Genomic DNA, 14,085 nt, shown 5'->3' on the forward strand with positions numbered 1-14,085 from the left:
ATACTATTATCTATCTACCTAAAAATACATCTAACTCTGTATACATATATGGTCTAAATGAAATCTTCCCATTTGCAATAATAATGTCCCACCCCTCACCAAGTGCCAGAGAACATCTAACAAATAATCCAATACCAGGTATGAAAAGCCTACTTTTGAGTTGTTGGTCAGGGTTCCAAGAGACTCTGAAAATATAAGGACTATTGATATTGACCTGGGTTCTCTCCCAGAGTTGGAACTTTAGTCTCTATTGCTGAAGACACCATACATGCATTTCAGACATGGGACACAGAAGACCTGAGATAGATTTCACCTTAAAGCCTCCTTCCTGATGACTTATCTTTCATAGTACCAGAAGGGAACATGCATAATTGCAAAGGAAGTACTCAGGTAATAATCTTAGCTAGTTATGATGCCTATGAACCACAACAACCAGAATAACACGATAACCATAAGGATTTCATAGTTGTGTGAATATCTTTGTGGTAATCAATAGCTCTGTTATTGGATATAAGGCCTGCTGAACAGAGGGAAATCATTCCTGGTACTGGAAACCTAACCAAGTACCCACAGCTAGTGAAGTAATGGATCTTGGTGGAGAACATTCAACTATCACTTTACTAAACCAACATAATCCCTAACCACATCCTGGTTATTTGAATTGCAAATCTACATGACAAGAATATCTTTCCAAGTTAAGAGGAGACATCCTTTTGAAATAGTATAACCCAATCTCCTAACCTCTGTGGTAGAGTAAGATTCAAATCTGGAAATTCCTTATAGCTTACAAAGAAAGCTAATAATGTTGAACAAACTGCAACTTTAACACACTCCAGTGATTTTCAGAAGCTCACACTATCATTTTAAAATGCTTCATCTTTCAATTCAAGAGATTTTTGTTCATTTTCTTTCTCCTATTATTGCACTGTGATGCATATTTGCAAAATCTTGAAGAAAATAATTTCTGTCTATCTAGCTCTGTCTGAAAAAATACTACTTTGATAAAATACCCCCAAGAATAGTCAATATTAATTTCATTAAATTTGTTCCTGCTATCATACCAGCATTTAAAAGTTTCAATATATTATGTCAATATTTATTGGCATCTGAGGAGAAATGACTTGGGGAAAGATAAAATAAGACGCAGAATACAGTAATTGTACTTGATGTTTGAAATCATTCAAAAATAACCAAATAAGACAACTTGCCTTTGTATACATTTCTGAGACTCCTGTTCTACCACTAATATATAGTAAGCCTTGTTTTTAACAGTTGTTCCTATTGTTTGATTACGAAATACACACAGTAAGTTCAGGGGTTCTAATGTTTGCTCCTGAGTTTTTGGAGACTGTATAAAACTTTTGGAAACTCCAATCTTGCTAGGAAATGTGAGCTACCATTGCATGTGCCTTGAAAGTTGTAGCCCAGTTCTTAGTTTGAGCCCTAATTTCTTATTCCTGGTAGCATAGTATAAACAGCTATTTTAAGCTCTCCCAGCATAGGCTTGAGCTGTTCTTAACCATAATATATTCCCAAGTAAAAATATTACTTCAAAACATGAGTCAAAGTAAAATAATTAATATACCAGGCTTGTATAAAATTTGGAAGAAATGTTGCAATTGTATATTAAAGGAGGAGCAATACATTTTCAAATTCAATACATTATCTGAGAGACTGAATTGATTTTGTGATAAAGGTGTTTAATGGGGAAAGAGATTGAATTTAACATAAACTAAACACCAATCCATAACAAATTGGAAGCAATATGTACAGTTTGTTTCTTTCTCTTATTCTTCTTTCATACTCATACATTATACCTGACTGCAGTTTATTTTTCCTCCACTCTTCCCAGTGCTCCCTACCTCTGCCTCCTCCTTTTCCCTATAAAAAGAAAGAAAGAAAAAGAAGTAGGCTTTCCATGAATATCAAGGGAGCATGACAAAATGACAGAGATAACTCAGTGCCTGAAGAACTGTCCGGCACGTGATACACTGGCAAGAAGCCCAGAGCCAGCAGACAGGAAGAATGAAGGGTAAAATTTCCAACTTTATATGCAATTTCATTTAAAAAAATGTCTACATTAAAATGTCTCCCACAACTTTCTCAGTTTCAAGAAAATAGAAGTTAACATGCTGTGTAAAATGAAAAATTGAACAAAAAAAGTGTTTCTAGTAAATCAGGCATTGCTATGACATCATTGTAAAATATGTCAGCGAGGGAGAATCCAATCTTAAGTTAGTGGTTACTAAATTTTTTGTATGTTAGATGTATTGTAACTCTCTAAATAAGGTCTTTTTTCTCAAGTTTCTGAATAATGAAAGCAGAAACAGTTCATTGTACTGAGCCGCTAAGCATTGATTAGTGTTCTGCTGAGTAGGGACTGTTTGAGTTTGGCTGTAAAGAGGCAGAGAGTGAAGAGGCTATTAACAGTCATTCTCTGGGGCAAACATCATCCTAGTGAAATTCAATCTAAATCAGAAAAATGTGCAACTACAGGAATAAAACACCAAAATGCACATATCAAAACATAGTGCTCTGCCATTATGAGGAACGGAGAATGAATGAGCCCGCACTGATGTAAACAGCAAAGGAGAAACATCTCACAAGTGTAGCTTTGTGAGGAAGAAGCCAGACTGCAAAGGGAGAATATTGGTCTTCACTGCTATGCAGCCACACATATGGCATAAATATGTACAGGCAAGTTCACAGAAGCACAGTTAAGGCCAATCAAATTCTAGAAACCAATTGAAGATTGACAGTAGGTTGGCTAACATTTTGTTACTCATGTTTCAAAATATTGCAAAATCATAGGAATAAATCAGCCACTGCTAGATTCAACATCATAATATTTAAAGACTTGCCTAATGAAAGACACTATACATGAAAAGGGATATTTACATATTCTTCAAACTGGAAAGAACTGTTCTGTAAGAGAACTTTGCATTGACACTATATAAGCTTTTATCTGTTGATATCACTCTAAGTTCTACTCTGTTACTCCACATTATAAAATAGTGATTTTTTTTTCAAACTGTGCATTGCCCTAAGAGACTCCATTTTATAAGCACCTTTTGTTATGATTTTGAGGGAGAAGGATGACTTCAGTCCTGAGGTATAGCCAGAAACTGCGGTATCTGTTAGGTACCATCCATCCAACACAGCCTGTGAGATGATCTGTTTCTTAGAAGACAAAAGAAGCCATCTCATATATTTACCAGGCTTAACTGATACCTTGAAAGCACATGAATACATTAAAAAGGACTTTCATGAAAACTAGGCTGAAGATAACATGATAGACATTTAACTCTGTGATGGCATGGCCCTGCAACAACCTGACTTCCAATACCTACTCTGTGCATCAAAGATGGAGGACTCTCAGTTCCTCAAACATTGACTCAGAGGGATCTTTACTATTGATGTAGGCTATTCAATTCTCCCTATCTTCCTATTCACCTTTTCATGCATCTGGCCCTGACCCACTCTTTATTGCTCCAGATTCATTTCTTGCTCTACAACACCCCCAACACACATTGTTTGTTTGTTTGTTTTCACCTAGCAGCTAAATTCTGCAGGTTTCCTCTCAAGCCTGATTCTTGAAACTCCAGATATAGCTCCATATATATTTGTGTGTTTACGTGCATATATGTGTGTGTGTGTGTGTGTGTGTGTGTAGGTGTGTAGGTGTGAATGTATACACACACATATTGAACTTGCATTTATTTTTTGTGTATACATATATATGAATATATGTGAATAAAGATACATAGTTATATTTACTGTTTAATGTATGATGTGTCAAATGAGAGTTTGTATTAGTAATTATGTTTGGAATAAACAAAGCTGCATTTTCCTATCATTCTACCTTTAATAACTGAGCAAATTAAATAGGCTAGATCTCCAAGAACATAGTAATCACACCAGAATGAAAAAACATGCAACACTTCACACTGACACAGTAAAAGGTGAATACGTAGCACGGCAATGATGATTGTGCCAAGGAAATGTCACCTGACCAACCTGTGTGTGTCAAGAAAATCCATAGATAAAAAACCCTTGATGTACTAATAACTGCAGCTTGGCTCCATCCCCAAAGCTGACACCACATATTCAGATTTCCATGAGTCTTTTTGCTGATTCTTACACGTAGACTAGGTTCTGCCCTTTGCTTTTTATTGGCCTCCAAACTACCACATATTAATTCTTCAGCCAGAGTCAATCTTTTCATTTCAGTTTTTAAAATATACCAATTAGTTTTAAATTTATATAGTATATTCATAATTTTATATTCATATTTAACTTAATTAGTTCTTTGAAATTTTCATACCATATCTTTTGATCATATTTACCCCTTTCCCCAACTCTACCTCAATTCACTCTGTATTTTCCTACCCAACCAGAATTGCATCTCTTTCTAAAATCTTTTATATTTTTGATTGTGAGCCTAGCCTTTAATGGCTGAACTATCCCTCCAGCCCTTCTTTCTAAAATCTTTAAAGACCAATTTGTGCTGTCCAAATAGTTTTGGATATGCCATCTTATAATGGATGGTGATCAACTGACCGGGGACTACACTTAGGGGAAAATATGTCTACTTCCGGCAGCTAAAATCTGCTAATAGTGTCATGGTTTGGGGTGGAATTATGTGTACTGCTCCTAACTCCTTACTGGGATTTTATGTGGCCTGGCCTTGAACAAGATTTGTATCTGCTGGGGCAACCACTGTGAGTTCATATGTGCAGCTGTCCTACTATGGCCAGAGGATAATATTTTCTTATACTCATCTGCTGACTTGGACTCTTAGATACTTTCTTCCACTTCTTTGCCAGTGATCCTTAGCCTTGAGAGGGGACTATAGTACATATATTTTCTTTAGGAAAGACTATCCTACAGTCTCTTATTCTATGCATATGATCTAATTATGTGTCCCTGTGCTAGCTGCCTTCAGCTGCAATAGTAGAAGCTTCTGAGATAAGGGATGAGATAAGCATTGATCTATGGGCATAATAAGTCAGGAGAAGTCAGTTTAATACTATGTGCATTTAGCAGCATAGTAGTTGTATTTTCTCCCCTAGGCTTATGTTCCTGGCCTGATAATGATATAAGGTATACACATTATCTTGTAGAATGGGTCATAAATTCAATTGAGAAGTCATTGGTTTTCCTGTGATTCTCATACCATCATTACACCAGTGTTCATGTCTTTCCAGGCCAATTATTATTGTAGGTCACAAGATTCATCACTGAGTATGATTGATGATCATTTTTCCCTCCTATAGGTTGCATCACACTTCCAAACACCATTTAAGCGATCCAGTAAGAATGAAACATGCAAGTCTGTAACAGATTGATTTCCTTGTGATCTATGACTTAAGGATGTGATATCTTCAGAAGTAGGCTCTTTCTGCCAAGTTCAGAAGGGTAACCAAGATCAATGGCAACAGCTTGTAAAGTTTGAGAGGATAGAGGCAAGCAAGGGCTTCTAAAAGAGGTTGATGGGGTTAGGATGTAAGTTGGAATTCCATACCCAAAGGTTGTGCAGGAATAAAAGCATGAAGTCAGTAGGGATACATGTTCCTCAGACAGGTCAGAGTGATGGTGGATTTGCTGGTATGATCCTAGTGTCCTTTCCTGGAGATGGTTGGTTCTAGGGTAATGGAGCTGGCAGCATTAGTTTTAACTTGCCTAGAGAAGAGATCAGGTGCACACAGTAGCGATAGATGAGGATGATTGAAGTTGATGTATTGGAATTGGGGGGTTGTTGTCTAGGCTCTTTAGCTATTGGTGGGAACAAGCAAAGGCTCTCATTGAGGGTGGATGAGGTTAGCAACATAAGTTGGGATCTCTTCCTGAAAGGAGTATGTAGGAAGAGGCATGAGTAGGCAAGCAAGATGCCTGTACAATAGGAAACTCATAGTTTTAATTGAGGCTCCACTCAAACATGTTATCATAAGGCTCAACTCTACAAGGACAACCAGTAAAACTCTAACAGGATTAATTATCTGATACTTCACTTCCCTAAAGAGATCCCCTTTGAATTTCTATCAGCTTCCTTTCAGAAAGGTCTCTTTTAACTTCATTGAAGTCTGTTGCAGATGCAGATTCTTTAATGATTTGTAACAATTCTTTCCATACACAGATAAATACATGAGTAAAGTATACATATATATATATTGGTGTACAGTGTGTGAGCATGGACTTAATATAAGCATTTAAGACTAGAATAAAATAATCTGTGTTTTCCTTAGCTTCCATCAGGGTGAGTTGTGACTACTTGACACACTGCTGCCAATGAATGTGATTTGTTAATTTATTCTTATTCAGTGAATTCTACACCATGGATAAACAGAAAATTGTATGTGCCTCTGAAGTAATGCAATCATCACAGTCTTTACATGCCAATGATCAGTAATTAGTAGCAATTAATTTTTACATCACATACCATTTACAATCTCCACAGCCTTAGTAAACCTTTATCATATCACATATAATGTGAAAGGAAGTTTAGTTGGGGAGGGGCATTTAAGGGTTGGGAAGTTGGAAAAAGACATAACTGTAATATGGATGTTTGAAAAAGACATATAGAAACCTACTATTTTGTAAGCTTCATACATATATGTGCATATAAATATAATATATAATATTTAGGTCTTCATTAGGATTTCTATTGCTGTCAAGAGACACCATGTCCACTGTAACTATTATAAAGGAAAACATTTAATTGGGTGGTTTGTATTTTCAGTGTTTTAGTCCATTATCATCACGGTGTGGTGTTGTGTCATGCAGGCATATATGGTGATCGAGAAGGAGCTAAGAGTCCTACATTTTGACCTGCAGTCAACAAGAAGTGGTCTGAGATACTTAGCATACTTGAGCATATGATACTTCAAAGCCCACCTCCACAATAGCATACCTCCAACAAAGCTACATATCCTAATAGTGCCATTCCCAATGAGCTTATGGAGACCAATTATATTCAAATTATGATAGTCTACTCCCTGGCACCCATAAGCTTATAACAACATCATAGTGCAAAATGCTTTTTGTCTAACTTCAAAAGTTCCCATAGTCTATCGCATTCTCAAAAAATTTTAAAAGTCCAAAGTTAAAATTTTTTTCTGATATTCATGTAATATCATAACTGTAATCCCCTATAAATATAAATGAAAATCAAAAATCAGATTACATACTTCTAACATATAATGGCACAGGATATACTTAACTATTCCAAAATATAGGGAATAGAGAATAGTAATGAAATACTGGACCAAAGTAAGACCAAAAACCAGTTGGGTAAACTCTAAACTCTGCAACTTCATGTTTGATATCAAAATGCTCTTTAGATCTCCAACTCCTTACAGCGTTGTTGCCTGTAATACACTTTCTTTCTTGGGCTGTTTCCACTCCCTCTTAGTAGTTTTCCTGAGCAGATATTCCACAGCTCTGGCATCTTCAACATCTTGAGGTTTCCAATGCAATCCAGGCTTCACCTTCACAGCTTTATGCAATGGACTCTCTAAGCCTCAATTCAGGGACACCCCTGACACAAGCCTGGCCTCGGTGGCTTTCCTTAGTCATAGAGGAATATCACATAACTCCTTTCTTCTATTTTTAAAGCAGAACCATGTGCCAAAAGCTGCCAAGTTCTGCTGTTTACTGGAGCTGGACCATGGCACACTTGTTCAATTATAATTTCAACAAATTCCTGTTTTCAATGATTTCCTTCACTACCTAAGTTTGGCTGTCCTGAAACTGGATCTCTAGACAAGGCTGGCCTCAAACTCAGAGATCCACCTGCCTCTGCCTCCTGCATTTTGAGAGTAAAGGCATGCACCACTACACTCAGCTCTAAGCTTTTCTTTAATTCATTTTCAAAAGTTGGAAACTTAGCTGGGTGAGTTCTTGCCCTAAGGTCACCAGTCCATTATTCCTTTTCTTAATCTGTTTATTTCCTTGAACATATACTTAATTCCATTCCACTTCCTAGTACTCATTTTCTCCTAAAATTATACGTTTTGTATTAAAACATCTTCACTAGAGTTATCACGAATAACCACACAACAGAGGCTACACTAGGCTGTTGTGGAATTTCCTCTGCCAATGGAATTAATCCAAATGCCCTCACTTTAGCCTCAGGAAGACTCTGGACCAGGGCAAAGGCAGCCACATTCTTCACCAAAATATCATAACAATGAGTTCTAGGCAACATACTAAAATTCTTCTCTGAAAAATCTTGAGACAGGCCCTCATAGTTTATCTTGTTGCATCACATTCAGCACTATTGTCTTCCATGTTCCTGCTAGTATAGCCCATTAAACAGCACTAGAAGCATTCAACTGATTTTTAAATCTATAGTCCATATTCCTTCAAACAAACACATGGTGAGGCCTATGACAGCTATATCTCAGTCCCTGGTACCAACCTCTGTCTTAGTTAGGGTTTCTGTTACTGTGAAGAGACATCATGACCATGGCAACTCTTAAAAAGGAAAACACCTAAGTGAGTGGCTTACATTTTCAGAGGTTCAGTCCATTATCATCATGGTGTGATATGGTGGCATATAGGCAGACATGGTGCTGGTGAAGGAGCTGAGAGTCCTACATCTTGGTCTGCAGGCAAAGGGAAGAAAACTGTCTCACTGAGTGTAGCTTGAGCATAGGAGACCTCAAAGCCCATATGGCAGTGACACATTTCCTCCAAAAAGGCCACACCTATTCCAACAAAGCCACACCTTCTAATAGTATCATTCCCAATGAGCTTATGGGGGCCACTTGCATATATATATATATATATAATATTTTAGTTGGAGTTAACCTCACAGAGGAATATTCCTTCACGGAGTCGAAGATTTTTATGGTGGCTTAAGTAAGAATACCCCATATAGGTTCAAAATTCTAATGCTTAGTCACCAGGGAATGTCATTAATTTAAATGATTAAGATTGAGAGGTGTGGCCTTGTTAGTGTAGATGTGGCCTTCTTGGGGGAATTATGTCACTGGGGGGGTGGGATTTAGATTTTCAAATGCTAGTACCAGGCCAAAGTTCACTGTTTCTGCCTACTGACCAGGATATAGGTCTCAGCTACTTCTCCAGTACCTGCCTGCACGCTGCCACGTTCCTTGTGATGATGACAATGGACTAAAACTCTGAAACTGTAAGCAAGCCCCCAACTACATACTTACTTTCACAAGAGTTACTTGGTAATGGTGTGTACTAAGGCTGGGCAAGACAACCCAGTATGAGGAATAGGGTTCCAAAAGCCATCAAAAGAGTCAGGGACAGTTCTTGCTTCCACTGTTAGGAGACCCACAAGAAGACCAAGCTACACAACTGCCCCATATATCCAGAGGGTCAGTCCCACACAGGCTCTCTAGTTTTTGGTTCAGTCTCTGTGAGCTCTTATGAACCCAGGTTAGTTGAACAATCAATTTTGTTGGATTTTAGGCTCCCTCCCCATGAAGAAATATGTGTATCACACTATAAATCTGGTCAAGAATCCTTCATTCGGGGATGGTCACAGGCCCAAGGAATGAAACTACTGCTAGTATTTTGCTAAACTAACAGTATCAAGCTGCCTTCTAAATTTTTACTTCTGTGCCCATAGATTAATAAGGCTCTCAGTTCTTGTCAGTGATTGATGGCAGAAGACAGTTAAGCAGAAAGTCACAGCTTATCAAAATGCAGAGAGTAAGTAAAGTGGAGTACTCACCCACAAACAGTACATCTGTACCACCCAATCTCTCAAGCCGACTATCTCAGAAGAGAAATCATGAAGACTGTAAAAGCTTGAGGTCAGAGAGAACCAGAACAAAACAATGTCTTCTGAACATGATAAGACTACTACCCTCATGAACTCACAGTAACTGTGGCTGCCTACATAAGATAAATCCAGTAAATATTCTAGCACACAGAGAGAAGGGACTTGGGTATTCCCATCCCTAAATGAGTTGGTGGCTACACCACACCAAAAAGTGTCTGGACAGCATATATTAGACTCTGGAGATTGTTTTAAAAGGGGGGAGGAATGAATGGTCTAGGAGAAGTGCATATGACCAAAATACATTATTTTTATTTTACAAGAATTAATAAAAACATCATGTTAAAATACAACCTTCTTTTATTGAATGCACTAAGAGATAAATTACAGCTCACTAGCAGTCTTCCGCACCTCAGTATTTTGTCTTCTCTCACTCACTTGGACATGCAGCTGAGAAGTGAAGAAAAAATGAAAATAAAAAGGCATCGGAGTCATTGATGAAAAGTTAGTTACATTTTTGTTAGCCAGGCAGTAGTTACTTCCTTAAAACTAAGTGGGAATTCTTAGTTGCATACTGATAGAAAAAGAAACATAGAAAACTCACAAAATGCTGTGGATATTGCTCTGTATGCTGTGAATTTGTTACTTTGATTTGTTAATAAATAAAGTGCTGATTGGCCAGTAGCCAGGCAGGAAGTACAGGCGAGACAAAGAGAGAGGAGAATTCTGGGAACAGGAGGGCTGTAGCAGGAATCTTAGATGGTCTTATTAATAAGATCAAACCTGAGACCAGGTATTGCAGTGAATGCTGGATGATCAGAGAAACAGAACAAGCCACAGCTACCTTTCCTCGCCAGTTCCTCAGCTGATTCTGTTTTTTCAGACTGGAAGCTTCTGAGTCCTTATCCAAATGATTCTCAGCTGAACTGCTGCTCAAAAGCCTAAAATCTTAACCAGGCAAGTTAACCAGCCAAATGCTTAACCAGCCAAATGCTTCTAGTTTCTGGTTCTCATGCCTTATATACCTTTCTGCTTTCTACCATCACTCCCTGGGATTAAGGGCATGAGTCACCATGCTTGGCTGTATCCTTGAACAGATGGATTCCTGCCTCTGGAATGCTAGGATTAAAGGTGTGTGCTACCACTGCCTATTATCTATGTTTAATATTGTGGCTGTTCTGTCTCTGACCCCAGAGAAGTTTATTAGGGTGCACAATATTTCAGGGAACCCAATACCACCACAGTCAAGAAATGCTGCCAGTTACCACCATGAGAAGCAAGATATGAAGGCAGAACTGAGAAAAGGTATCAAGCCACATGGTGAAACATAAATAAGAATTATGGGTTAATTTAAGTGTAAGAGCAAGATAATAGTTAGCCTGAACTAATGGCTGAACAGTTTTAATTAATATAAGCCTCTGTGTGTTTATTTGGATCTGAGCAGCTGTAGGGCTGGGTGGGATTGGAGAAAACTCCAGCTACAACAAAACATTGAACAATTCTTAAAATTTTAGATTTGCTTAGCTAATGAAACAAGAAAGTCATTGATAATTTCCTGAAATCAGTGTTTAGTGATGTGTCAACTTCATCATTCAAAAGAATCATCTACATACATTGTCTTTGAAAATATGTTAGTCTCAAGAACACTGTGCCAGGTAGTGGTGGCACAAGCCTTTAATCACAGCACTCAGGAGGCAGAGGCAGGTGGACCTCTGTGAGTTTGAGGCCAGCCTGGTCTACAGAGTGAGATCCAACCAATCACCAAAACTACACAGAGAAACCCTGTCTCAACCCCCCCCCCCCCCCCACACACAAAGAACTTTGTATAAAAATAATAAACTAAGCTGAAATTGAATTGCTTATTTTAATGTGAAAATTATCTAAAATCTTCTAAGATACTTTCTGAGCGATAGCAGATGTGCAACAGAACCTTGAGAACTCTGTCTGTCAAAGTCCATCTGCATTTCTGTTTATTTCCTACCTTCCTTCCTCCTTTCCTTCCTGCCTTCCTTCCTTCTTTCTGTATTTATTTTGCTATTGGTTTTGTTTTTGTTAATGTTGATACAGGGTCACACTACACAGCTCTGACTACTCTATGTAGATGAGATTTGTTTCAAAGCCAAAGAGATCTGCCTGCCTCTTCCTCATTGGCATTAAAGGAGTGTACCACCAGCTCAAAGCACACATCGTTTCTACATTTTCAGTATCCTGGACACTTGGGGTACCATGAGCACCAAGGACTCAGTGGCACAGACAATGTCTAAGCTACATGGTAGAAGTTTATGAAAATTTGTCTTGCTGAGTAAGTATTATGAATTCATGAATGTGCACATGGACTACTGATAATGTTTTCCATGTTTAAAATTTCTGTGATTGTATGAAATGAAATAATATTTCCAAGTTTTTTTTCATGAGATGATTTAAGTCATATTGAATCAGAATCTGTGGCTATAAAAAGACATCTAATTAGTTAAGAGTGTGACTATATACATATGAGTTCTTGAGATTAGGTCTCACTCTATAAACCAGGCTATTCCAGAACTCATTAGGATGCCTAGACTTGCTTGAATTCATGGCAGGCATCCTGCCTTTGTTCTTGAGTATTGGGATAATAGCCATGAGCCACCTCACCCAGCTTAACTATGCAGTACTATACACTATATCCTTGAGCTTATTGTCACAAAATATTTAGTCTTACCTTACTGGATTCCAATACTGCTATTTGAAAGTGCATATGGTTATTAGTCCTAGATTTACATTTTCATGTTTCACTAGAAGCATAAAAACAATAAAAACCCCTTCAATACAAAGAATAATCTTCATTTAGTCAGTCAGAAATATTTGTCATGTGTGAGTGATTGTGTTGATTAGAATTAGTAAAGAAAATATTCTGTAAGCAAGTAGGTGAATGACTGTGTCTATAGAGTATTTGAAATATAAGCATGAGAGCATGAGAAGCACACATTTAAAAAGTCAAACACTGACGTGCCTGCCTATAATCAACACTGAAGGGATATGGAAGGAAGATATCTGGAGATTACTGGCCAGGTTGCCTAGTCCAACTGTGAGCTCCAGGTTTAGTTAGATTACCTGTCTCAAAAACTAAGATAAAGCGTGATGGGAGAATACAATTGACATTCTGTTACCATGTCAACATGCACACACACACACACACACACACACACACACACACACACGAACATGTACACACAAATGCAGTATTCACAGACTAAAACAAAATAATAGGAAAGAAAAGTGTTTTGTAGGACACCTGTGAAGTCTTAGTTAACAAAAATTTAAAAGATAAATGTACTCAGAAAAGGACAAATTATCCTTGATATATTGCCTAAAAACAAACAAACAAACAAACAAAAACATTAGGGGCTAGATAGCTGGGAAAGAGCTTAGGAGCACTTGCTCTGGCAGAGGACATGGGTTCATTTCTCAGCACCAACACAGCAACTCAAAGCCATCAGTAACCCCAACCCCACAGAATCGAATTGTCATCTTCTGAGCTCCACTGGCTGCAGGTATACACATGGTGCATACATGCATGTAGGCATATCTCTCATACACATAAAAATAATAATTCTTTTTGAAAAGAAAATTAAAATTTTCTGTTCCTATTATTAGACCATGCATGTCTATATTGTTTATGTGCCCAAAGCACAGTGACATTTAGTGGGGTTCTAAATACATCAATAGCAAATATCAAAATTTGAGACTTTAGAGAACCTCTTTCTCTTTTTCTCCTAAGACTAAATTGTGAAATGCTCATAAACAGCTTCAAAGATTATGCTTTTTTCTAACTAGGTTGAAGACTATCAAGGGACCACAATTAGATGTGAACTGAAAGCAGCCATACCTTTTATTACAAGATCAGTAAAGGATCTTGAATGTTAGCTAACATTTCAAGTCAGTGAAAACAAATTGAAAAGATGATTTATATGTGAGTTTATAATGGCCCCACACTTTGAACAGGAGGCAAAGTGCTCTACTGAAAGACATGAAAGGGAAGGCAGTGTTCCTTCCAGGAAACCAGTCACTGTGCTTGACTGGCAAGCTCAGCTTAGCAAATCCTCATTTTACTTATCTATATAGTAAAATACTTGCAACTTCCAGTATTTAAGAAATGAGTGTAATGTAAGAATATAATTATGATAATTAGTGTAATAACTTTATGGCATTACATTATTGTACATAATAATCACATAGTGAATTTCAGCTACATGTAATAGTACTGTTGATAATCAAGTCATGACACAAACTTAACCTGCAACACTGAAATTCACTTAGGATTAATTTAAGCAGTGATTTTATTTATATTTTTC

Source organism: Onychomys torridus, chromosome 6 (assembly GCF_903995425.1).
Source record: "Onychomys torridus chromosome 6, mOncTor1.1, whole genome shotgun sequence".
NCBI classification, from domain to species: domain Eukaryota; kingdom Metazoa; phylum Chordata; class Mammalia; order Rodentia; family Cricetidae; genus Onychomys; species Onychomys torridus.